We start from the raw sequence: 27,214 nt of genomic DNA on the forward strand, positions 1-27,214 counted from the left end.
TTCGGGCCTAAATAGAGAAGAGGATCAAGAATTCCTGTCTGCCCTGCTTCTGCATTTTTACGCAGTTGAAGGAATGTTGAAGTCCCAAATTCTGGTTCATCCCAATCAGGTTTTACTCCAGTTCTGCTGTCAGAAGTCAATGTTGAATTCTGCAGCCCGTGTGCCAGGCCATGTGTGGTAAAGGACTGGGAAGAGCTTTACTCCGCTTTTATTCTTGCTGGTAGGAATTCCAAAGGGCTCCTGCACTCCTCCCGCACCGGAGCAGCAGCAGTGTGTGAATTACAATGTTTCTGACCCACAAGGGTCAGGAATTTGTTGCCACAGCCTGGGTGAGCTGTGCAGAATTACAGAGCCCTCCTGAGAAAATGTTCACACCAGAGCATTTGACAAGGCACTGTGGACGAAACTATTTCTAGACATTCAAAGACATGATAAAATGTGCATTGATTTAACTGGCAATTGTCTAGAATAGAAATGTCACAGTACAATAGTCCCAATTTAATGTACTTTTACATGTGCAGTACAGAGAGAACACTCCGGCCTGTGATGGATAGAACAATTTCATGCCTTACCAGGAGTGCCTGACTCATTGCTCTGGGCAGCTCCTTTGCATCAATCCCTGTGCTTGTTTAATGTGAGCAGTGCAATAGAGAGGGTGCTCTGTTAACTGGAATCCCACTGCTCTCCCTTTAATGCCTCATCCTCGCCAGGGCAAAAATATCTGACCTGACAGAGAGGCAAATGTGCAGTTCAAGTGTTCGGGGTGGGCACAGAGGTTGTGCCCTGGTCCCCAGGCTGACACACGCTGGGAGGGGAAATGCTTGATCTGTGCAGCTGCTTTGGATGGTTTTGTGGCTCCTAAAGTACCATTCATAATGGATGTGGGTCCTGTCACACCCTCTTCTTCTGGAAAACCAGGAATGGGGCCAGCCCCTTCCTGTTTTACGTACGACAGACAGCAGCTGCCAGTGATGGAGATCCACTGGTGGGGTGATTTGAGGAGAAGGCTCAGAGTGCATTTCTGAAGCATTTCCTGCTGTGTAACCACCCAGCAAAAGCTGCATGTGCAGCTATCTCATCTCTCATTTCCATGATCCAAATAAAATAATAACTCGTGTGCATGTTTAATAATTTAATAATAATTAATTAATAATTATTTTAAATGAGCTAAGAGCAAACCAGGATATGCCTGTCACCACTCCAGTTTCTTGCTTTCTTTGTTCCTGCTCTGACTTTCCTCATTTGCTAGCAGATCCTACTGGAAGAGGAGACACATTTCTCCTCCTTACAGTAAATGTCAGAAGGGTGCTGTGTGGAAGAGCAAATAGGTCAGGTCCCTGGCAGTTTGACTGCTAATCAATACAGTAAGAGTTTGGAGGAATTTAATGAGTATTCTGTGTTATTTTGTATGCACATGTTCAGTATGACTTTCAAAATCCTTCTTTCTTCCACCTGGAAGCTGTTAAAGTACAGGTCACCAGTGCTTTCATACTGATTTTATCACAATTTGAAAAGTGATTCTGATGAATGATTTCATCATTGCTGTCATCATTAAACATAAGAAGTTTGATGTGGATAAATTTTATTGAAGGATTTGGTATTTGAAAGGAGATCAGAGCTGGCTGGACACATAACCCATAATTAGAGATAAATTCCAATACAATTTATGGGAAGGGGCAAGGCTTTTACAGCTCAAGGAAATTAATTTATCAAAAAATGCTCCTGGTCAGAGCAGGTGAGGTAGGATTAATCTTTCATGTCCTGGAGTCCTTTTCCTGCATTGTTTCCATTTATAACAGAGACAGAAATCTTAAGAAAATGAAAGGAGTATTAAACACCACATTCCAAATTTATCAAAAACAAAACATCAAGCTAGGAGTGGAGTTTAATTTGATGACTGAATTTACAAATTTGTCTTACAACAGCAAAACTTGGCATTTCCAGCTTTCTGATGATTGATTTTCCACATCTGTAATTTCTTGTTTCCATTCAGAAATAATAAATTTTTTTCTGCATATTCTGATCCTTCCTCATCTCTTATCATCTGGAAAAGAAGATCTCTGCTCGAAACTGAAACCCATTATGTTAATAATTTCTCAATTCCCTCTTTCTTTTCCTTGTGCATAGGGATGTGGTCTAGTATTTGTCTAAGAGCTGCACTGTGCTGTAAAAGGAAGATGTCACGGGCTCATGGATAATTTAGGCTGGAAAGGGACTCAGGAGGTCCTGTCCAAACTCATACTGGGCTCACCCCAGGCTGCTCAGGGCTGGGAAACCTGTGAGGATAGAGGTGGCACCACGTCCCTGGGCAGCCCCTTCCTCTGGGACAATGTCTTCAGGGGGAAAATCACATCCTTTGCCACCGGCACTCACCCCAGCCATGCTCACAGCAAAGAGAGCATCAAATCATTACCATCGTTATTAATGAACTTCACCTTGGTGAGTGGCAAGCGACAGTATGAAAGCTGCCAGCAATGGAAATCTGAAATACCTGAGAAATTACTGAGCAATATCAGGGTAAACCCAAGGGAAAACATAATGCAGGTGACAGCTCATGGTGTTTCTGGGAAGAGAATTGAATCACATATTTCAAATCCTAGACCAGTGAACTGCTACTGAGGGAAGAAAAAAATCCATGCTGCTATGATCAGTGTAAGGTGCAAATGAAAAACATAAATACAGAATAAACAGCAGGTGTGAGAAGGGAAATCATGCAAGATGAAGGCAGGGAGAGAAGAAAAGAGGAAAATCTCATTAGTAATTTGTTTGGTTTTAAATAATTACAATGAATTTGGAACAGTCTTGGAGCAACTTGGTCCAGTGGAAGGTGTCCCTGCCCATGGCAGGGGGTGGAACAGGATGGGCTTTAAGGTCTCTTCCAACCCAAACCACTCTGGGATTTGATAATTCTGTGAAATAAAAGAAAAAATAATTGATCTCCTGTTCAAAAAATGTTATTTCTAAGTGCATCTCTGTTTTTGTTTTGAAAATATGCAGCAAGTTAGAATTGCCTGGGATGGTTCTCATAGGTCCTGCTGCTCTCATGGTTTATTAAAGATTGCAGGGAAGGAAAAACTTTTTTATTTAATTTCAAGGGATACCTATGCTGATCCTGCTGTTATCTAATGCACCATTACGTGGCCTCCTGTATCAGATTTTCTTTTCTGCAGAAGGAAAGGAGTGGGAGCATAATTTAGTCCAAAACCCCCAAGTCTACCTTCAGACTTCAGGGTAAATTTCCTTTCAGTACTTGTGATGATAAAGAAAAATGCATTCATGCTTCATTTACCAGCAACAAAGCATAAAATTGTAAATATATAAAATATAAAATGTAAAGTGTAAATGGATACACGTGCAACAAACTTGATGTAGGGAAATAACAGTATATTAGGAGTACAAACAGGGTTCAAAATGTGAAAGTTTTGTCTCTTACACTGGACCCTCTTAGCAGGGAACTGGACAAGATTTGGTTAAAACTGAACTTTTATTTTTTTGCTGAAGTGTCTCTGAGGAAGTCCCCAAGTATTGGAGTGTCCAAAGAGGGTCCTAGGAGGTCTGCAACAGGAATTCACCCAGGAATTCATTTCTACTTAGAAATCTGTTTTCTAATTAGTCTCCATGCAAAATAAAAGCTCCCACAGAGATGGCAAAGGCTGAGTGATCCAAATTTTCCTAATGCAGAATGAATCCATCAGTGAACTCCTTCAGAGAGCTTCCACAGGGCTGTGTGGACAAAAATGTGGCAGGAAAGCTTCAGCTGGAGAAAAACAGCTCTGCCAGCACACGAGGTAGGCTCTAAACCAGTATTAGTGCTCACAAAAGTGCTCTTGAAATCATATAATGAATAATTATATGGAAATCTCAGCTTTAGGGGGAGTTCAGCAAGCAGGTATTATGAGAGAAATTAGGAAAAGAATAAGAGAACAAGAGAGAAGTTATCATTGTACCACTGCGTAAAACCACAGGGGAATAAAGGAGGTAAAAATAATGAATGTAGAACAGGAACAAATATGACTTCAAGAATAAAATTTAATCTATTTCATTCTGCAAATGCATACATTAAATAAACTGAGGTTCTTCTGCTTGGGAAAGCTATAAAGGAAACTATGGAGAAGACATGAGCAAAATCTCCAGCAGAAAGTGAACAAGGATCTATTTCTCAGTGTTACTGAGAATATAAGAAACAGAAATCTCGCAGTGAAACCACAGCATACAAGTTCTAGAACCAATAAAAAGGAAATAACATGTGGATGTATTTTGGATTTCCTCGTCATAGATGCCTTGGATACCAACAGTATACTGAAGGAAATATAGCAATTAGAGAAATTTATATGAGGAGGGTTCACTGAAGATTATTTAACACAATGGCTACTTAATTAGCTACTATTATTATTATTATTATTATTATTATTATTATTATCAACAATAACAACATTATTATATTAGTTCTATTGATTATATTACCAGAATAATAATTATATTATATAATCAATAGAGTTACAATTATATAATTGAAATTTTATAATTAAGAATCTAATAATACTAATAATATTAGTAATTATTTTAATTGTATTGATATTATTAATGATAGTATAGATTAATTACTATGTTACTATGTTATATAGGATATAATAATAATAATATAATACAGGTTATTATTATTATTATTATTATTATTATTATTATTATTATTATTATTATTATTATCAACAATAACAACATTATTATATTAGTTCTATTGATTATATTACCAGAATAATAATTATATTATATAATCAAACAATGATAATTAATAATATAATAATTATATTAATAATATTGAATATCATTATTTATATTACTAATTATAATATTGAGTAACTATTATGTTAGAATATTGAGTAACTATTATGTTATTATATTACATAGAATATAATAATGATATAATATAGAGTAATGTTTTATATTATAAGAGAATTTATTAATTATATTTATTGTATTGATATAATTATAATTATATCTAATTGAACTATAATTAATAAGCTAATAATATCGATTGTATAGTAATCATTATTAATATTATTGATATTATTAGTGATAACATTGATTAATTATTGTCATAGTATTATATAGAATATTATAATATTATAATCTAGATTATAATTGTTATTTTATTGTTTTATATTATAAGATAATATTATATTAATTATATTTATTATATTAATAGAGTTACAATTATATAATAGTTTGGAATGTTGCTCTGCCCATTATATTCCAGCATTCTGGTGTCTGTTTTCTCTATGAATGTCTAGATCTGCAATAAATAAACCAAGCTTTGTGATCAGACAGTCCTTTAGGCTCCTGTTCAGGACACTCTAAATACTTTTTTTTTCATGAAGAGCTCTCCAATCCCAATAAAAACTCATATTATTTGTTATATTCTTACATATATATTTTTAGACAGCCTTTTTGTGCTCCATGTAACACATTTACATTGTCATCTCTAGTCACCTTTTTTTTTTTAGACAAAACTTTGCACTTCCGCACCCTCAACAGGACAGGGTAGATAGATAGACAGATAGATGATCGATAGATAGATAGATAGATAGATAGATAGATAGATAGATAGATAGAAGACTGAAAAGGGCAGGAACCCAACCACATCCACACAGGAGTTATCTCAGGATGCTGAGAGCTTTTAACATATACCAAATTCACACATTTCTCTCCAGAATTGTTTTCCCTTTTTGCCAATGTCATTTTGAAGTGCAGCATTTTCTGACTCTAAATTACATTTTTTTGAAGCGTGATGAAAGGGCTGTTGCAGAAGTCCTGTACCATGTAAGTCCTTAATATCAGGCACACATACCAAAATGTCACTTATAAAGTTAATTAAATGTTAATTATAATTGGCAGCGGCACAAACTGCCTCTAACAGAACTAACAGAAAAAAAAAAAAGTTTTAACAATGAGGAAAATAAGCAGAATTTCATTTCACCCCCTTCATTCCAGTGCAGAAGGAGCAGCATGTCATGGCCATTTATGGATGCCATTGGATAATCAAATAGCAAAATGACTACATACTCTGGAAGCTTCTCTTTCAAAATGTGATGGCTGCACTGTTAAATAATATACTTATTTATATATTTATATATGGTACATATATTTATTTGTTTGGTTTTTTAATAGTTTTCTGTATATTCCATTGGAGTTTAATGCCCAGAAGAAAGAAATTCAGTTTTCAGCTCTGTTCATAATGAATTTTTAATTGCTTGCACACCTAGACCAGATTTAAATGAAAGAAAATGCTTTTGGTTTTGGTTATTTGATAGACAAAGGATTGCTGCCTGATTGCTGGATCAAGACTGGTACAGAAATTAGAAATCCAAAGTTAATTTTCCTCTGTAGCCCTAACCTTGCAGCCATCCAGGCTTCAGACCAAGACCCTGTTAAGTCTATTTATACACACAGGTACAGGAATGGACAGGGAACAAAATCAGGTCAGGGACTGGCTACTTCATTTTCTCTTCTTCAATAAAAAACATACTGAAGAGATAATAGGTATTATAAACAAATATAGTTTATGGCATCAACGATTTCTGCCTTTTTTCCCCCCAATTAATTAACACTCTTTAGATCATCACTGTTTTTTTTAATTTGTTTAACAATATCTCCGTATGCATTGATTTGTAATGCATCAATCAACTGCAATGATTTACATCTTCTAGGAAAAATATCAACAACCAAATCAGTAATAAACATTTTATGACATTCATTGGCCACATCTGATGACAAAAATAGGTAGATTGAGTTCTATACTGAATCACAAACCATCACATTCAAGATATTCAAGAAGTGTCCAAGGCCAAGGTTGGACAGGGCAGTTTTCAGTAGTTAATTCCAATTTTAAGTAGTTAATCCCAATTTTTAAGTAGTTAGCTCCAATTTTTGCAATTTGAGTTACAAGCCTGTGAGAGCAGGACGTGTAAGGGTTCTGCACACCACCACAGTGATGAGAAGGATTGCTTTTGGCTAAAAGGAATTCAGATTTTGTAGATTTTTTACTGCTGTGGAGTCCGTAGTTGATTTAATGCAGCACTGAAGTTCAACCAGTCAATGTCTCACTGAGTGAATATTGAAAATTGGAGGAATTTTGGGTTCTAGACACTTCTAGCCATGTTAAACTCTCCATAGGCTGAAGTTTAACCAGTCAATGTCTCACTGAGTGAGTATTGAAAATTGGAGGATTTTTTGGGTTCTAGACACTTCTAGCCATGTTAAACTCTCCATAGCTACGGTAACCATTTATTCAGGTATGTAAATTTACATTTTGTAACTTTCCTTTTCTGCTGCTGAACTCCTTTCTTTCTGAAACAAGAGGTAACCATTTATTCAGGTATGTAAATTTACATTTTGCTGTAACTTTCCTTTTCTGCTGAACTCCTTTCTTTCTGAAACAAGACATTTTTTTCAAGATAGATTTTTGAGAGGATTTAATTTTTTTTTTGGTTTTCAAGCAATTTAAAAATACTTTAATCTGGAGTTTACCATAAGTAAATATTCACTTCTAGCTCATGTGAAGGAGGTTTTCCAAGGAGTGTGCCTAGAGCAGACTGACATTTCATGAGTGATGATTGTCTGGTTTATTTGGGCATTTTTATGTTGCTGACACATGTCAAATAAAATCAGAGGTTCTTCTATCTTTACAGCTATTATTGGGGAAAAAAAACCCAAAAAACAGAAACAAAAAACCCACCTCCCACATTTTCTAGCTACAGTTTTCCATCTCTATATTTTGCAGATGCATTCTGCACTATTTTTGACAGTGTAAGATGCTATGTTTTTAAATTTGAGTATTTTCTGGAGTCCAGCGCTACAATTACAGTGTCATCTAAAACTGTGTGACCTCTTGAATGTTGAAACTTAACTTCAGGTTATGAATTCCCTCAGATTTCTTTAAGTAATTCCCAGTAAAATTAACATGACTTCTTGCAAAGATAAGACTAGCAGCATTTGCTCTTTGTATTTGGTTTATTATTGGATATTAATGAATATCTCTGTTGTTGTCTCCCCCAGACAATTCCATGGTATTATTAAAATACAATATCACCTGTTTCACTGATGTGTTTTCTTGTAATTCTACTGAAGAAGAAATATATTAACTCCTCTATTTTTCTTTATTTCATTTTACTTTCGGTAAATTATTCGCTTGTTCTTCTGAGAAAACTTTTAATCCAGAAACAAGCTCAATAAAAAATCTTACTTTTGTTTTCTCAAGCACTGCTGAATTTGCAACACTGTAAAAGTACAAAGCTTATTATTTAGTGCAGATAGAGGTGATGCCTTGTGTTCCTTTCCTTTTATTTTACTGGAAATGAAAATTCAGGTGAGTGTGAGCTTTGTCATATTTCTGAGCTCATTGAGTTATGAATCACAGGGACACCTTAATTTTACAGTATTGCACTGAATCAGCTTGTAAAAAAAAAAAAAAAGCAGGACCAGACCTTCCAAAGGAACATTTGGATTCTTGCACCTCAACTTCCACAGAACTGCTGAGTGCCTGCACAGGAAGGAGCAGGAATTAATTACCCTGCAATAATGCAGGCAGAGGCTTGAGATGCTTTGAACAGCAATTCCAAATACTCCAAAAGAGCCCTCAAATTCCCTGGAAATGAGAATAATATAGAGATGTTTTTGCTGCTTTGGCAAACAGCCTGTCAGTTATGAGGATCAAGCTGAGTTTCCTCCATCATTAGGTCTGTGTGGCAATTGGTTTAAGCACAAAGGCTGCTCAGCCAAGGAGGAGGAAGAGGGATGAAGTGAAGAAGGACACAAAGTTGGTCATGAGGCAACTGAGTCAATTCTTATAGAGGTAAAATTTATATCTATTCATCTTTTTAAAGCTGTGGCTGGAAAGTCTGGTCCCACCCTGCTTTTCCATGTTCCTCTGCTCTGGGACACCACAGTCACATCACAGACACCTTTTTTTCCTAAACCAGCATTTTGATTTATCAGTTCTGCATTTACTCCTTTACAAAAACACTTTGCTCGTGTGATACATGAAAATAAAAAGGCAAAATGATAGTTTGGACCTGATGCTTTCAATTTCTAGTGCACCACTTCTTCCCTTGGGCTTAATTTTGGTAGGGAAATCTTGCCCAAACCTTCAGGGAGAACACCCAGGCCTAATTATTTTTGCCAACTGAAGCAATAGTTTTTCATCTCTGCCTTATTAAGGAAATTATGAAGAACTAGTTAACAGTTTTAAAATCTGTAGAAAAGCATCTCTTCAACGAATTGAGAGAGTTTGTGTAAATTTTTCCTCTTTCTAATATGTAGCTCTACAGCAAGTAAAGGTGATAATACTGTGGCTGTTATTTTTTTAAGGACTCAGGTTCTATTTATAGCAGTCTGTGCAAATTGCTAAGGGTGACATGGATGACAATCCCAGTTTTTCACTTCTCTTTGCAGATGTGTAGTCTACCAACCCTGTTCTATTTTATATTATAATGGCTCTGAAATTGGTTGTCTTGGGAGGTGCCCCTTTTAGGATACATTGCATCCACATGGAATTAATTTGGTGGTAAAACAGAAGAAACAGTAGGATTAATAAGCATGAAAAACATGGAGTCTTAATTACCAAATAGAACTTTCTTTTAGTGGCTTGATTTCCAAGTGTTTAACAGCAGAAGGAAAATACTGATGTAAAACAATAATATATTATATTGATATCATTCTGGAATTCAGTGTACATTGAAATTTTCAAAAATCAGTTGCCTTTCAGTGCAAGAGCACATCTGCTGAAATAACTTCAGAACAACACAGAACAGAACATGACTAATGCTGGGGCTCTTTGGAAATTATATGCTTTAGAGTGGAATTAATTAGGATTGTCTTCTTTGGTCCTCGGCTCTTCACATATTTAGGTACAACAGAGTGTAAAGTGATACTCCCACTTAGCAGCTATTTTTCCTTAGTGCCTTTCTCCCTCTTCTTTAGGGGGGGATCCAGAGGGGAGGAGTGGATAATTGTTATTTTTATAGCCAGGAATCCTTTTCTTCCTCTCCTCCTCCTCATCCAACTGCTGCAGGGAAGGAACTTTCAAGCATCATTTCCTCAGTGTTCCCCCATCCTTCCTTCTTTCTTTCCTTCCTTCTTTTCTCAACAAAACCTTTGCTACCATAGCAGTGTTTCTCCCAGTTTTGGGTTGGTTTTTTGGTGGTTTGTTTGTTTGTTTGCTTGTTTTTGTGGGTTTTTTTTGTTGTTTTCTTTTAATATCTCTGCTTGTTAAGCCACTTCTAGTCAAAGCTTGTAAAAGAATTATTACATTTTTCACTTGCGTTGATGTAATGTTGATTATATGATGCTCCTTTCCAAGCCAAATGTTTTTCTCTAGAAGGTTGTGCACAAACTTTGCAGATCTGTTTTCCAGGCAAAACAGAACTTTTTATTAATTTTTGGTTTTAATTTATTTTTCTTGGGGGGTAAAAAGTTTTAAATTAACCACCAAACAGAAAGGCCCATAGGAGCTAAGCATAAATTACTAATCTACTGATTTCTAAAAATTGCATTTTGTAGGCAATTTGTTGAGAGGCCTTTGAGAATTTTGTTACTTATAAGAATGTTACAGTTCATTTATATTTTATGCAGGCATAAAAAAATATCTTATTCCCAATTGTCAAAAAGGAAAAAAAAAAACCCATAAACCAAACAACTCACCCACTCCCACTCCTCTAGGCAACTTATGGAAATAGTATCTTCTGTATTCCTTAATTTTAATAAAAATCCATTGAAAACTGCTTGGATTGCCACCTCAGAGCTGATATTCTAACCTTATTGAAAGATTATGGCAGTTTGGTAATTGCTCTGGAAGAGAGAGTTTGTTTCACTACTGTATGTTTGGTTTGGATTCATTTTTTTTGTGGTTTTTATATTTTGGTTTATAACACAGAATTCTGCACTTTTCTCTTTGCTCTCAATATCTAATATTTCTCATGTTTATTTACTAGGCGCTTTTTAAAGGCTTTTTATAGGAGCTTTTTAAAATAGAATAATATGAGATGATGATGGGAAAAAGATTCTTTGCAGCCTCTCTGCTGATGGTTTTAAGGCCTTTGATACCTGTGGGTCCTAAGGCAGGGCCCTGAGCTCACTGGCATGGATTAAATCCCTTCCCAGCTGTCCCTGTGCTGCTTTGCATTTGTGCCAGGGCTCACCACCCTCCCATGGAAGGATTTCTTCCCCATATCCCATCTGAACCTTCCCTCTGCCACTCTAAGGCCATTGTCCTGTCACTGCAGCTAAAAAGCACCAACCAATTCCGCTCTTGCAAGGGCTGAGTCTGCAGACTGGGAGGAAAAAACTCCAAATGTTCAGGCTCATTTAATGTCTATCCTGCTCCATTCCCAAATGACAGCAAATGGGACAGACAGAAGTGCTTCTAAAACTGTTTGAATTGTTGTTTGGGGGTTTCTTCCCTTAATTTCTCTAAGTTCTTTAACTATTGGGCATTTTCCTTCTTTTGTTGGATTTCCTAACCTTCTCTATTAAAATGAGCAATTCTATCCCTCACATGACCTCACTGAGGAAGATTTTTTTTTCCCTCCATTAAGCATTTGTCACTTCTGAAAGCATTCCAAAACTACTTAAATGATGGAACAAAGACTCTGCAGAGCATCAGGGAGGGAGCCACCAAGTAGCCCAAGTATGAAATATTATTCTCCTTCTGATTGCCAAAGGATTGCCTTCCCTGCAAGGTAAACAGAGACAAAATCAGGGAAAACAGGATTTTTCTAGAACTTACAAAAACACACAAATTATTAGATCCTTGGGGAAATATCAGCAGACTAAGGAAGGAATTGTATGGTTCCATAATTCCACCTGGAGGCTACCAGAAATCCCTCAAGGGTGAGCAGAGCTAATGTAGGTCTTGCCTTTCAGTCCCAGTAAAGACTTGATTGGAGTTTAGTTTGTCTCTTTGCCCTGTAGGTCAGATATTCCACCAGCTGATTTCTCCTTTTCACTCTTTTGTTATGTAAGAGATGAAATTTATCTTAGGGGCACAAAAATAAATCCCAGCATGGCTGATCTGCAGTGACACAGTGGCACGGTTGCCAATGGGAGTTAAAAAAATTAATCTCCTTCTCTGTCAGTTTGAACACAGAAATGGATACCACAGCTCCAAATAATCCCATTTTTTCAGCTGATGATTCTTTCCTGAATGAGATCAATCAGATATGAGCTGTGTTCACATAAAACACTACATAGACTTGGATTCTGGCTTTGATGATGGACTTCCTTTATTTACTTTTTTAAAAGACCTTTAGAACATTTCAGAAGATTTGTAAAATCTTCCAGTCCCATTAATTTTGTACTTATGTGTTTAATGCAAACACATAATGTTGGCTAATTTACAAAGGAAAATTTCAACATTGTCCTTGACTTCACAAGAAAACTTTGAAACCAGCTGTTTGAAACAGGAATGATGGTGAAAGTCCATGAAAACATTTTAAAGCTACATTATGGAAGTCAGTGAGGGAAGGTATGTGTTAAATTTGATGGCATGTCTTTCTAAATCCACGAAAGATTTTAGCCTAATGGGGCACTTTCTAATTTTTATTTTTAATTAAATGAAACAGAAGCAAAAACAGAAGCAAATAAACAAATAAACAAACAAAGCAAAAAAAAAACCACAAAACAAATATAAACCCACATTTTTTGTTCTGGATAAAGGGGATTATTCAATTTTCCTGCAGGTCTACTTTAGCTCTGGCAGAGAACTGCCTCCTGCTTGATGTCCGTGTGTGACTCGGTGTCACATTTGTACTCCAGGTCGTGCTGGCGCAGTAGCAAAAACATCCATCATGTGTTTGCACCCTGGGGTCTCAGACACACTTGATATTCACCCTCAGAAATGTTACACACAGACTCTGTCCTTCCAATGGATGCACAAATCAGGACTTTCTGAGATGACCTGACACAAGGAAAGAGAACAAAATCAGGGCTGGATTTTGGATTTTGGATTTTGCCTTTACTCGGTATTGGTGGAATTCCTGCTGCTCCAAAGTGTGCGTGTGCTTAATGGAAACAGGAGAGCAAGGCAGTTTCTTCAATTAGCTGCTGGGAAACAAGAATTCAGCAGGAAATAAAATGCAAGTTAATTTTGTTTTAGGAATAATTGAAACCATGACATTCAGAGGTGTCTGGATGAGAGCTCAGAGCAGACCAAAACTCACCCTGGCTGTCTGCAAGCATTGACAGAACCTACAGCCATTTCTCATTTCATATCCACACGCCATTTATTTTCAAATCAAACCATATTTATTTAGGAAATATTTTGCTTCCAGAGACTGCAGAACAGCTACTGTGCTGCATAAATATCTAAGGGAAACACCTTTGAAATCTGTTAGCAGAAATACTTCAGGCAAAGAACTGGGTGTTTTGCTGTCCTGAAGCAGAGAGGCAGCAGCAGGTTTGGTTCATTAACTGTGTGTTTAGCTCTCTTTCATTTATTTACTGTAAATGTCACAGGCTCACAGATGAATTTAGGTTGGAGAAGCCTTCTGAGGCCATCAAGTCCAATCTTCCCCCCAGCACTGCCCAGGCCACCCCTAACCCATGTCCCCAAGTGCCACATTCACAGGTCTCTTAAGTCCCCCCAGGGATGGGGACTCCACTATTTGTTCAAACAAATCTCTGGTATTCAAGTGTGAAAAGTGTTTTCTGTCCATTCAAAAGCAGATTTTCTGTCCAAGTTCTTATAGCACACTTGAAGTTCCTTGAAATTTTTTTGTCCAATGTTATCTGACAATCTGAATTGGAGATCTGATGTTTTTCTATTCTTGTGAATTGAATAAATATATTTGTAATTTTTAAAAATAATTGCAAATTACAGTGTACAGCATATTAAACCAAACTATAATCTTTAGCAAAACTTGGCTACTACAGGGTAAAAAAGAAATCATTCAATTTGAGATTGCAAAGGGTAGAAGCTGACATTTTGAAGGATTTTTTTCTCTGGACAAAAATGACTCGTGACGTTGATTCAACATAGAAAACTGAAATGCATTTGAAAAACTCGTTTAAACTGAAATTACAAAGACAAGACTTTCAGAGATAAATTCTCATTCTTTAGAGAATAAGCTTAAATATGATATTTTCTCCACAAATCTCTTTTTACAAGTGTGATATTAAAGTCTGAGTGTGTATTCCAGTCTATTAACTTACAATAGTTATGTGAACTTTGTCATTACATACTGCTGGTCATGACATGATTATTCCATGAACACTTTGTAAATATTTACTAAGTCTACAGCTGTTGTTTTTTTCAGGGGTTTTTGTTTTGTTTTGGTTTGGTTTTTTTTTGTTGGTTTTTTTTTTTTTTTTAAAGGAGGAAAAATATAAAAAAATAAGGAAGGAGGAAAGCAGAAGGACAGCTGTGACAGTAATACATGAGCATTCAAAACAGGCAGGGCCTTCTGAGAGTATCTGTCATGGCTCTGCTCATTGTCCCCAGCCCTAAGAATGGAAGGGCACATCAGAAATCCCAGGCTCTGCAGAGGAAGAACAATCTGTTCTGCCCAGACTGATGGGGCAACAGGATTATTTGGAGACGAGGTTCAAAAGATGGTAAGAATGGGCAAAAATTACTGATGAATTAACATCAGAAAAAAATGATCCTTCTAAATGTAATTTGGTTTGTAAAGAAATTTTTACTGGAATCACACTCAAAGTAGTAGTGAAGGTATTTTTAGAGCACTGAATGAAATGCTCGGCACGTTTGCAGGTGACACCAGGCTGTGGCTGAAGGGTGGGAATGAATCCAGTGGAATGCTGCAATAGGAAAAGGGGTAATGGTCTGAAACTAAAAGAGAGTCATTAAGGTTGGATATAAGGAAAAGTATTTTTATAATGAAGTTATTAAAACTTTGGAAGAGGTTTTTCCAGAGAAGCTATGGCTGCCCCACCCCTGGAACCATCCAATGTCAGCTTGGACAGGGCTCTGAGCAGCCCAGTCTGGTGGAAGATTTTCCTGTTCACTGAAGGAGGGCTGGAATGAGACCTTTAAAGGTCTCTTCCAACCCAAACTATTTTGTGATTCTCTGATATATTTTTAACAAGGTTATCTTGGTGCTGTCATAAAAACTCTATTTAAGAGAACAGTATAAAATGAAATTTCCCATTTGATTTGACACTGTAGTGACTTTTTTTTTGTAGCCTTACACTCTTCCCTCATCTAAAACAGGTCCCTTACTTTCCTTCTAATTTCCCTTCTTGACCTGTACATTAAGTACAATTTTACAATTTCCCTTCTTGACCTGTACAATTTTAAAAGGGACAGAGAAACTCAGCTTCAAACACAACTGGATGGCAAACGATTGCCAAAGAAAAATTTGCAGCAAATAAAATTCACTTTTAAAATATATAACTGTTATTTCTGAATGGAAATACATAACAAACACACCAAGATTTTCCTGAATCAAGCACTGAAATTTCATAAATCCAGGAGTAAACTGATGTACATTACTGTAGGACTAATATCTTCTGGTTTGGGGCTCAGGAGTAGTCATGGACAAAGTCCTGCTGTTTGGAAGTCCTTGGTCAGATTCCTGAGTTTGACTTGGACTTAGATATGGAAGAATCCAGATCCATGAGATAAAGTGACCAACATCAAAACATAGGTCCCAGTGTTTTGAGAGTCTTATGGAAAACCTCAAAACTCTGGAAATATCAAGTATTTGCAGTGCTCACTGGAGAGCTGCTCTGAAATTAGGGGTGATCTCCATCAACAGGAATGACTTGAGAAGGATTTAACATTAAACCAATAAAAATGCCCAGGTTTTTCTTTTGCCTTGAACTAATTTTATTTGATAAATTGAGTCCTAAGAAACATTTCAAAAAGTAGAATGCTGTGTTTCAAATGAGCCTGTCTTCATGTGTCTTCTGAAAACAGCTACAGAAAAACCCCAAACTTTTGGGACCTGAGCTGATTGCACAGACATCAATAAAACTTTGTAGGTGTCTGAAATGGCAACAGATTTTAGCCCTAGGTGGGGCAGATCTGCAAAGCAGCAAATGCCATAAATTCCTTGAGGTCTCTTATTGGAACAGATCACAGGGATGACACTTTGAGAGAAGCACTGTAGTGCAATTTTTCTCAAAGGCTGAACATGTTTTCTAACAAAGTAATTAATGTCCTTGAGAAGAAGAAGCCCTAAACCCCCATTTATATGCAGTCGATTACCTGAGGCAATATATTGTGTAAACACTGGAGGTAAACATTGTTCCTCTCTTACAGGAACATGGACTTTCTCTTTTAAAATGGTCTTACAGCTTGCTGTTTGCATGATCTAAGAATCTTCAGGTGCTCTTTTAAGCCCAGAAAAAGGACTTGGTTTTATTTTTGGATTTGCCAAATAAACCCCCCTAGGAAAAGCTTCAGACTTAACCTCTCTCTTCCTGAGGTGCTGTTAACTAAAGAGGAAAAGCAGGTACAAGGAGGGGAATTCTCTGTCCTTTGGAGAGAGTGAGAAGGAAATCTGCATAAGCTCTATCACCAGTTGGACTTGTTGTGACAGTTCCTGATAATTAATGTCTTTGCAGAACAGGGATCAACAGGCTGTAAACTTCAGAGATAATCACATCTGTGTGAATTTCAATTTCTAGGGGAGCAGTTGATAATTAATGCTCCTAATAAGCATGAGCAGCTTAGTGAAAGAACAGAATTTATATTTATAAACAACTTTTTTGTCAGAAAGACTCTCAGCCCTGCTCATGGACCATATCAGCACCTACAAACTGTAGCCAACACTGATCGAGAGAAACTTTTCTAGCTCAGTTCTCTAAAGTGTGCTTTTATTGTTTATTTCTCTAACTGCTTTTTCCAGCTGCATTTAATTAGCATTGGAAATTAATCACTTCGGAGCTTAAATACTTTTAAGCCAATATGGTTCAGTGGGAACCATTTGTTTGTCACAGTAGATAATTGAACACAACCTTAAAAATAAATTTATGTGTTCTTTTAGTTATGTTTTGCACTGATTTGCTGATTGAAATGGCAGATGGGCACAGGCTGCAGTTTTAGACAGTGAAACTGGTCAGCCTGTGAAGCTCAGAGACTTCTGGGACACTTGTGGCAATGCCAACACTTTCCAGCCCTCACCCCAGTAACAGCAAACTGCAGTTTATCTGCCTTTATTAATACTGAATCTTAACCCATTCCCTCAGGTAATGTGCTTTATAACTCACTGATTTCATTTATCTATTTATTTATTTATCCATCCCCATTCCTGGCAGTGTCCAAGGCCAGACACTTCCAGCACTCTGGGATAGTGGAAGTGTCCCTGCCCATGGCAGGGGTGGGATGAGATGGGCTTTAAGGTCCTTTCCAACTCAGACCATTCTATAATTCTGTGGTTTTTAATAGTGCTTCTGAGTATAATCTTTAAACTTCTCAGCTCTTACAGCTGGGTGAAAGGTATGGGCCACATTTTACAAAATTTTGTTTTCAACACTTAAAAAGGAAAAAGATCAATTTTGTCCTCCCTAAAATGCAACAGAGTTGCATAATATCTCCTTTTTTTTTTTTTTTTTTTTTTTTCCTGACAGTTTCTTCAAGCTATCATTCCAAGAGCTGGTATTTTTGATTTTCCTATTTACTGCATGTGCCACTGTGTTGTGCCATTTGAAGAGCTTGGATCTTGTGCTTTCTTAATGCTGCAACCATTGTTTTAACCACAATTCAAGGGTTTAGATATTTTTCTTAAGGAAGTGGAATTTTCCTTCAGGAACAGTTGAACAGAAGCTGGATATTTTGTATCTAATTCAGGAATTATTTGGCACATTTCATTTACTTTAGAAAGATTATTTCCATGGAGACTGTAAATGTACTGGTTCCTTGAGGAGGAAGACACAAAACATCATTTGTAAATCAAAATCTTTTGCAAATGTAAACAGAAATCATCCCTTATGTGTATAGAGCAAAACCAATTAGAGAGTTTCAGCTAATCTCCTCAGGAGCCCAGTCCTTTGGAAAAAAATGCTTTTCTTTTAAGTGTCTAAAGTGGTCAATAACAGTTGGATATACTTTTTGGAGACTCACTTGATGCACAACCCTTGCTCCCAATCCTGTGCTAAGCTGAATGTGTTGCTCTGTGATTTCCTTTGTACAATTGCTCATCACTCCGTGAAAGAGTATTAAATAAAAAGAAGATTTTTAATGCGTCAGAGCCTGCTAATCAGAGCTGCTTTATTACATTTTGGTGGAGTAAGTGTGCTAATGACTGCATAATGTGTTTGCACTGCAATGTGATTTCACTGCAGCTTGTTTGAAAGCTTAATTGTGCCCAGCTGCTTGGTTTGTGTGATGGACATGATGAGCATCAGCTGATACTCAGCCTCTCCCTGCTAATGCAGGGTCCAGGAGGGACTTGGGCTGGATTGTTTACTCCAATTTAGCTCCCACAAAAGGGATTGTGCCATCAGCAGTCGCTGTAACACCTAATGAATTGCTGCTGGGATTTTGCTTTGTGTGCCAATTAAGTGCTGGATGAGCGTGAGCCAGCGTCAGGTTTGTGAAACATTTGTTATGCAGAGTAAAGAAGAGTGTGTTATTCATTGTATTTCATGTTTGTGGGGCTTCTCTTGTGTAGAGATCTCAAAAATGCTTGGAAATTCTGAGGTATTCATGATCACCAGGACACTGAAGGGAAACTGAGATGCACTGGAAATGACTATTTATATTTATGCAACATAATCTAAAACTAGGTGTAGGTATCCTGAGGTCAGACTCCTGCTTCCAACACCAAAGGTATTTCCAAAGCCTGGAAAATTCCAGACTTCTTGCCAAGGATTAAGTTTCTTGTTGAACTTAGTCACCAGAACTAGTCAGAAGATACCCTGTATTATGTGGAAATGCAGTGAAAATAAAAGCATAGTTAATTTTTCTTTGCTATTATGTGGTTTACAAAGCATGAGGAATTCTTGCCCCCAATGCCCAGGGACAGATCCTGCAGTGCATGTCAGGTTAGCTCTGGACACACCTTAGGATACAGACCCATGCAGACAGGTTCAAACTCTTGGGTTTGAGCATTGGTTCAATCTCTTTTCTCAAAGAACCAGATCCACCTGCCTGCTGAAGCACAGCTTCTCCCAGAGGTGTAACTTAATCAGCATAGAAGGATGAGCAACAGTTCAGAGCCATGAAAATGAGCATAAAGAAATACAAGTGTAAAACAAGCCAGATAAGCATCAGTCTGTGTTATAAAATATATATATATAATACATATATATTGTATATGTATATATGTATATCAGTCTGTGCATCTAAAACTTCTACTAGGTAAATAATTGGGGCTGGAACGAAATGATCTTTAATATTCCCTTTCCTGCCCAAACCATTCTGGGATTCTAAGGTTGATTCTACTTGCTCAGAAACACTGGATCGGTACAGCGCTGCCTGAAAATGCAGCCCACGAAAGTTAAAGGAAATCATAATCACTGGGTATTCAGCTGCTCATTTAACCTGGTACAACTTAGAGGCAACAGATGGAAATGGAAAAGTTTCAGTGCTGATGAGGTATGAGGCAGAACTGCTTCTGTCAGGATATCATTAGACAAGACCTTGATAGCAGCTGCCCATCTCCAGCTGACTGAATTACTCTGGTTCAGAGCTCATTCCAACAGTGGACAAATTTTGCACTTTCTGGAACACCTTTGGGAGGAGACCACAGTGTAGGAGAGACCTTTGAAGCAACTAATAATTGCATTTAAATATGGGACAATCAAAGAGATTTGGTCAGCTATGCCAAATGAGCAAAGCCATCGCTTGCTTACGTTGGCAGGTTAATACAGAAAGTCAGAATTACTGAGGAAAACAGCTCCTTGGAGGGGTGGAATCAGCACAGCAGGGGGCCAGTGGAGCTGTTTAGGTGCTTGTATTCAGGCTATAAGCACTGTGAGAAATGATGGAGCCACCAGCCAGGGCCTGACACCTTTACAGGAGGGATGTGAGAGGCCCAGACCAGAGTTCTGTGGTGCTGGCCTAAACTTGCCAGATATGCTCTCCTTGCTTGGACTGCCTTACATGTGTTTGTGTGCAGCAGGGAATGTAACCTGCTGCCTTGCTCTATAATTTTTATATTTTTTGTCACTGGCTGGCACAGTCTGTTCTTGCTGCCACCCACCCCAAGGGCTTCCTGATGGGATTGTGAGAACAGAAATGATTCCTGTTGCTCAGGGTTATCACAGCTGTGCTGACATGTCCTCTGGATAACAGGGATGGAGGGATTTCTGCTCCAATATGAGTATTTAATATCAGTTTGATTGTCAGGGGACTGGACACACATTGAAAGCCAAGTCTAAATCAACAGCACAAGAGGGAACAGCCTCAGGCTGGGCCAGGGCAGGCTCAGGTTGGACAGCAGCAGGAATTTCTCCATGGAAAGGGTGCTCAGGCCTTGGCAGGGGCTGCCCAGGGAGGTGTTGGAGTCCCCATCCCTGGAGGTGTCCCAGGAACACCTGGATGTGGCACTCAGAGCCTGGGACAAGGTGGACATCAGGCACAGCTTGGACTCGATGGTCCTGGAAGGCTTGTCCAACCTCAGTGGTTCTGGGATTCTTGGAAAAAACACATTAACTCTTTATGTATTGTTCATTCCAACTCCACACATAGTATTAATTCACTTCTCAGCCCTGCACAGGACTGGAAGTTTTCCCTCGGATTTTAGTCTCAGTGCAAACTTGTTGCTCTGTGGGACCAGTTCTGAAGCTCATTCCAAAGCCAAGAGATATCCACCCCTTCACTCAAATCATTAACCCTTTCTGACCCCCCATGCCTCCAGAAGAGCTCTAGTTTGAGATTCTGCTTTCAGACAATCAGTTCATGGTTGTTATTCTTGCAGCATACTCTTGGGATGGAAATGAGAACTGTCTCTACCTACCTGTGTTATCTGAGTTTCTTTTTTGCATATTCTAATTGATTAGGTTGAAAATAAATGTCAGTGTTCTATTTGCTTAGGCAGAATGGGGCATATTAATTCACTTATTCTGTAACACTGGTAAATAGTGATGACTTACTTCTCATTTGCATAGGAAAATGTTCAAGCAGCTTCTGGCTACCAATGAACACTCTGGGAAGCAGTTGAAAATGATCAGTAAAGCATTTTTTTTTCCTCACCAACAGTTCAAGTGTCACGAGCAAGCACTAATATTTATTGAAACTCAGCTTTAGTGCTGAAAAAAAACGTGCAAGACCTGCTCCATTTCTGTACCTTTTAAAACAGTGGCTCTTTGTTCCTTTGTCCTGGCTACGTGTGACATTTTCTTTTTAAAGCTGAAACATGGGAAGGCAAATGTCCCCTGCAGACCCTGGACTAGTCAAAGAGCTGTCTTCTTTTTGTTGTTTCTTCCGGAAACAGTGCTTTGAAAGAAATCACTGTTGTAGAACCAATTAGGTTCTTTAGGTGGATCATTTCTCAGTCACTGGAATAATGAATTCCCATTTGCTCAAAGGGTTGCATTCACCCTTCAGTGGCTAAACAAACAGGAATTCATTGCCACAGCTAGGCAACCAAAATTACTTATGCATTCTTTTCAGAATCTTTCTTTTTTCATCTTTATTCAATTCACCATAAAGATTATTGTTTAATGAGGGGGAAGTTCAATTGGAGCCAAATGAAAAGGCACAAGCCTTCTAAGCCAGAGTATATTTTTCAGAAGTGGCTTATTTGTCAGGCTCTTGCAAATTTGCATTTGGGGTGGATTTCTTTGTTAGTCAAACCACAAATAGAACATTCGTTTTCTGGCTTTTTACAGGATTTCAGTTTACTGGACAGAGAAAGAAGAAACTGTGTTCCTCAAAACTAATAATAGAAATTATATATTAAATATACATGATATTAGAAGATATTGCATTGCCTATTACATATAAATTATATATGATAATGTAAAGTACAGTTTAAAGGTGTTTACGGGATGAATCACCACTCTGGTCACCAAACCTTTCTGCTTTTTCCCATTGTATGTTGATAATAACATAATTATCTCCTATATCTGCTTTGATTTATGGGGGGGGGGAAAGCCTTATGGCTATGTCAGGGTTAATTGAATCATAATCAGTCTTCTTCTGGAAATCAGATTTGCGCCTGAAGTGGAGTCATCTGACCATCTGTAATAGCTGCCTAAATGCTCAAATGAAAATGTAATTGTGGTGCTTGCTTCTTTTCAGCTTGTTATTTCTCCATATCATTTAGGAGCCAAAGTTCAGGGAAGATGCAGTTACCAGAAAGATCACTTTATAACATTTGTGTCTTTTGCATCTACCTCACTGCTGAACTTCACAGTAAATCCAGTTAGGGAGAGGAGCTACAGAAAATACAGCAAATTGTATTTGTTTTCTAATAAAGGTCAGCTGAATCTTGAAAATTATGAAAAATAACTCTCTGTGTATGGTTTTTATATGGTTTTATATTGTGTTTCACTCATTGTAATTTAAAAATGTGTTTAGATCATTGCAGTAAATGAAGCTCACAGGGACTTTAGTCCCATTTTCCAGTCAGCCTCTTGGAATATGGCTGTCCCTGCAATGCTCATCTTAGATAAACTGAGCTCCAAAATCTTAAGCACAGCTTATGTTCCATGGAACCTATAAAGGAAAATTCTTAGATACTGAATATCATCATACGGTTTAAGTTTCAAATTCATTCACCTGCAAATTATCTGCCAATATTTTTCAGAAATCAGAGAAATAAACTAAGAAGCTCTGCAGAGAGTGAGTGAGGTTTTAACTCTGCTGCTGCTCTTCTCTAAGATTTGTTTACCTCTTTGGAAAATTATTTTAGAGACCAGACATTGTTGCAAGGAAACTTGTAGAGAGGTACTGTGTACTTTCTCATGGGGAAAAAATAAATACTTTTTAAACTTTTTTTTTCTTTTTAAGCCAATGTTTTAAAAGCTTAAAATCAAGTCTCCCAGGGCAGGAAAGAGTGAATGTATGTTTTGCTCACTGACTGGAAGACAGTGACCTTACCTGAGCTTTGCTAGTCCAACTCCCACCTCGTGGCCCTGAAGCTCAGAGGGAATTTCACTCCTGTATTTCATAACACCGGATTTTCTCCCCCAGTTCCTGCCTCTGAGCTTTTGCCACTGCTTCCTCCTCACCCAGGAGTTCAAGAGTGGCAGGGCCTTGACAAAGTGCGTGCGAGATGCTGTCACCCTTTATCATTGTCGTTCTCGGGTTCCACCTCAGTGAGTGATTTTACCAAAGTCATTTACGGCGCTAAACAATTTCACAGAGTGGAGCCATTTGCCAATTACATCTTTTACTTCCCCTGCATTTGTTCCCCATCACTTCTTTATGTGAAATGACCCCTTGCTTGGCAGAGGAGTAATTGTTTTCTCAGTAGAGCACCGATCAATGGAGGGCTTCTGCCCTGCACTCTTGATTAGGAATTGGTTTCCTATTGGAAAAAAAAAAAAAAAAAAACAAAAAAAAATTTGATTTCCTTTTAGGTTTTCACTGTTTATTAGTGTGATTGAACTAAGTTAGCAAGAGAGTGTTATGAATCTGGACAGCCCTGCTCCAACATGCAGATTATGCTTCTCATAATTTTTACTGATGGGCACTAAAATATCTGGACAACAGCAGCAGTTGGATAAAAATCTGTGAGCCTGAAAGGTTAAAAATAAAATTAATGCCCACAGTGTTTGGTGGAGAGACCATTCCTGTGTATTTTGGTTGTTTTCCAACTTTGTCTTTCATCCCCTGTTAGCCCCTTTTATTTTTGAGAGAAAAAAATAATCCTGAGGGCAGACTTCTAAATAACACAAATGATAAAATAAATTTAAAGGGTCCAGGTCAAGGAACAGGCTCTGCTCACTCACCTCCACAGCCAGAAAGTAAGTAGGCTGTGTTCATCCAAAGAATATGAGATACCTTTCTCTCGGGAGAGTTATTCAGTATTTTTGTACAATTAATTTTTGTCTGAAGCAGTGCTTGAGCAGTTCCTTCCAGAAAGGAAAAACAAAGCTGAAAAATCCCCATTTAGCACCACACTGGGCATCTTTCTCCTGCCATCATTCTGTAACCCTAAAAAAATCCCTCTGTACTTTTCTTTGTTCTCTAACTGTACTTTTGTTGTTGTTTGCTGAGGAAATGCTGAAGCCACATCAGAAAATCTGCTCATGTGTTCTGGGCGTGCTGTAAGAGATACTAGACATATTCCTGCAGGGGTTTTAATGGGAACTGAAAGGCCTAGACAGGCTCCTCCAAGCAAGTCCAAAATCAGTTACTGTGCAAAAAAAAAAAAAAAAAAAATAAATGGTTAAGGAAGAGTCTAATTTACTACTTTTCAGCACTTTTGTTTGCTCTCCTTTCTTAGGCAAACATGAAATCAGAGAAAGAAAATCTATAATCCACCCAGGCTGGGGGATTTTAAATCCTGTTTGAAGGCAAAGTTGCTGGTGAATTCCAACAAGAAGTATGGTACAGTATTTTTTTTGTAAATACTGTGATGAGTCTCATCACTATTTAAAAGTGGTGGGATTCATCTGAAAAGCTGATAGACACTAAGATTTAATATCTGTGATAATTAACAACACATTTAACAGTAGTGGGAGAGCAGCTACAACTTTCTGTAGAATTTAATATCCTCCCAGCCACTTTGTAGGAGCTCCAATTTCCTTTCTGCTATACATAATCAACAAATTTTATTGGTTCATCTGTTATTATAATGTCCCTTCAATATGGAATAAAAAAAGAATCGATATCAGAACAACAATACACAAAAAAAAAGGGTCAGGATCAACCATACATTGGCAGTGAATGTTCACTTTACATACAAACATGTGTCCATGTTTGGCATTTCTTTATCACTGTAAAAACATGAGAAAAAAGGTTTTGAAATCTGAGCTGCACAGACTATCCATGGATACTTTGACTTCAAAGATTCCCACATGAATGCAATGGTTTAGTATCATTACTACATGATTAAAGTTCAGTTCTGCAGACTTCAGGAGAAAACATTTGTATAAGTGTATAAAGTCCATGAAAATAACTTATCTGTGCATGATATGTGTTATTATATATAATAATATATTATTATATTATTATAATTATATTATATTATTATGTGTTATACAATTCTGTTATATTAACTATATATCATAATATAAAGGATAGTTTATATATACTTTATATAAAGTATATATAAGTAGTAGCAGCTGCAGCACAGGAAAACATATTGTTCGAAATAACAACTTTAATCAATAGATCATTCAAACAAGTATTTAACTTTAAGGGTCTGAAGTGAAAGTGAAGCAGCTACAAAAAGTGGCTTAGTTGGGCTATTGGGAAGGAATTGCTCCCTGTGAGGGTGGGCAGGGCCTGGCACAGGGTGCCCAGAGCAGCTGTGGCTGCCCCTGGATCCCTGGAAGTGTCCCAGGCCAGGTTGGAAGGGGCTTGGAGCAACCTGGGATAGTGGGAGATGTCCCTGCCCGTGGAAGAGGAGTTGAATTAGCTGCTCTTTAAGGTCCCTTCCATCCCATATTATTCCATGGTTCAAGCTTCATCACCCAGCTTGGTTGGGAATTTGGTACAGGTTGTTTCTGAAGGATAATGTTGACTCTTTACATTTATTTCTTGGCAGCAGTGCAATAACCAATGTTATTAATAATGACTTTTTTTTTTTTTTTTTTTTTTTTACAAAGAGCATAACTGAATTTGCCAGTGGCAAAAATCAAATCTGTTTTTGGGATAACACCCATGCCACCTATTTTCCATCACATCAAATTACAATGATAATAAGATGGGTCTGAAATGTGTAAGAATAATTTGGTACAATAACTTAATGTGGATATTTGGACATTAGCTTTGGTTAAACAGAAAGGCTGAACAACTACAAACATTTTCAGAGGTTTCTAAAGAAGCATTTTCAGAAATATCTCAAGGGTTCTTTCATTTTTTCCCTCATATTTGAATTTTTCCCAAATGAAGACTGAATGTGTTTGGGATATAATTTTGTCTGTCAGGAGGAATTTGTGCAGCAAACTGGGGAGGAAGTGCAGGGAATGGTTTGTAACTGGGCATGACTGAGGCCTGGAACACATGGACTGTGAGTTAGATTATTTATGGTGCAGTTTACAGTAATTTGTGGCTTTTGAGTGTATTTCAAGAGTCACAAATCAAAAAGTATGAAACATCCTTCTATATAGCTGTCAAAGCAAAGTGAATGATATTTAACAGTTCTTTTGACATTCTATAGAAAATCAGTATTTTGGAAGCTTCAGAACATAAGTTTGAAGCTCTCCTTCTTACCCATGTTACATAAAAATGTATAAATAGAATTTTTTTGTTTAAAAAGAATAGAATAAAAATTTGTGCAAAAGGTAAAAAATTCCTACAGCATATTCAAGCAGTAGGAACAAAGCTGAGGATTTTTTTAAACTTATTCAAAAAAATATTCATTTTGTCATTATAAGAACAATGTATAGAATTGTTGAAGAGCTAACAAATATAGGATAATAGAGGATATATAATACTCTTTTAGCTCATGTACTTTTATTATCTGAGATTATCTTAATGAATTAAATTTGTCTTCTAGATAATGGGAGTCTAAACTGATGTCAGAATTATGAAGCTCAACTAAATATTACCCTTCTGGAATATGTAACTTCATTGGTGGCTGCTCAAATATGAACAAATCTTATATTTCTTATTCTTTTAAAAGAATTTCTGGAGAAAATTTTGAAGTATTAGCTTTCAATAGTAAAATCATTAAAATACTTTCAAACATTTTGGCTTTAAATATTTGGAATTGTTGAGCTTGATGGTCACTGAAGTCCAAATTGAAGTTTTTGAGGAATGGGAATAAAGAGTTTCCTTGGAAGATTGAAAGGAATAAATGGACAAATGTTGGGTCTGGGAAAAACTGCCTGGGAGTTTGGTGACACCTTTATTTTATTTTGTGGTAGTTTTTTGTGCAAGTAAATTCTTTGCAGATGAAAAGATTTATTATGGAGAATGCTTAAATATTGTTCAAGGTAGAAATAGAAATAGCTGTAATTTTGTGTCCCTTTTTTCAAGATTGCATTTCAGAAAAAGGAAAAAAAAAACCAAAAACAAAAACAAATCAGGTTCTAATGAAAGGATTATAAATTAGATATCTTTAAAGGTGAGGTATAAATCGAGTTCTGGGGGGTTTCCCCACCTCTGTTTCCACGTGAATCCCTGGGTGCTCTT

This window comes from Onychostruthus taczanowskii, unplaced genomic scaffold (assembly GCF_017590055.1).
Source record: "Onychostruthus taczanowskii isolate IOZ18803 unplaced genomic scaffold, ASM1759005v1 scaffold65, whole genome shotgun sequence".
In the NCBI taxonomy this organism is placed as follows: domain Eukaryota; kingdom Metazoa; phylum Chordata; class Aves; order Passeriformes; family Passeridae; genus Onychostruthus; species Onychostruthus taczanowskii.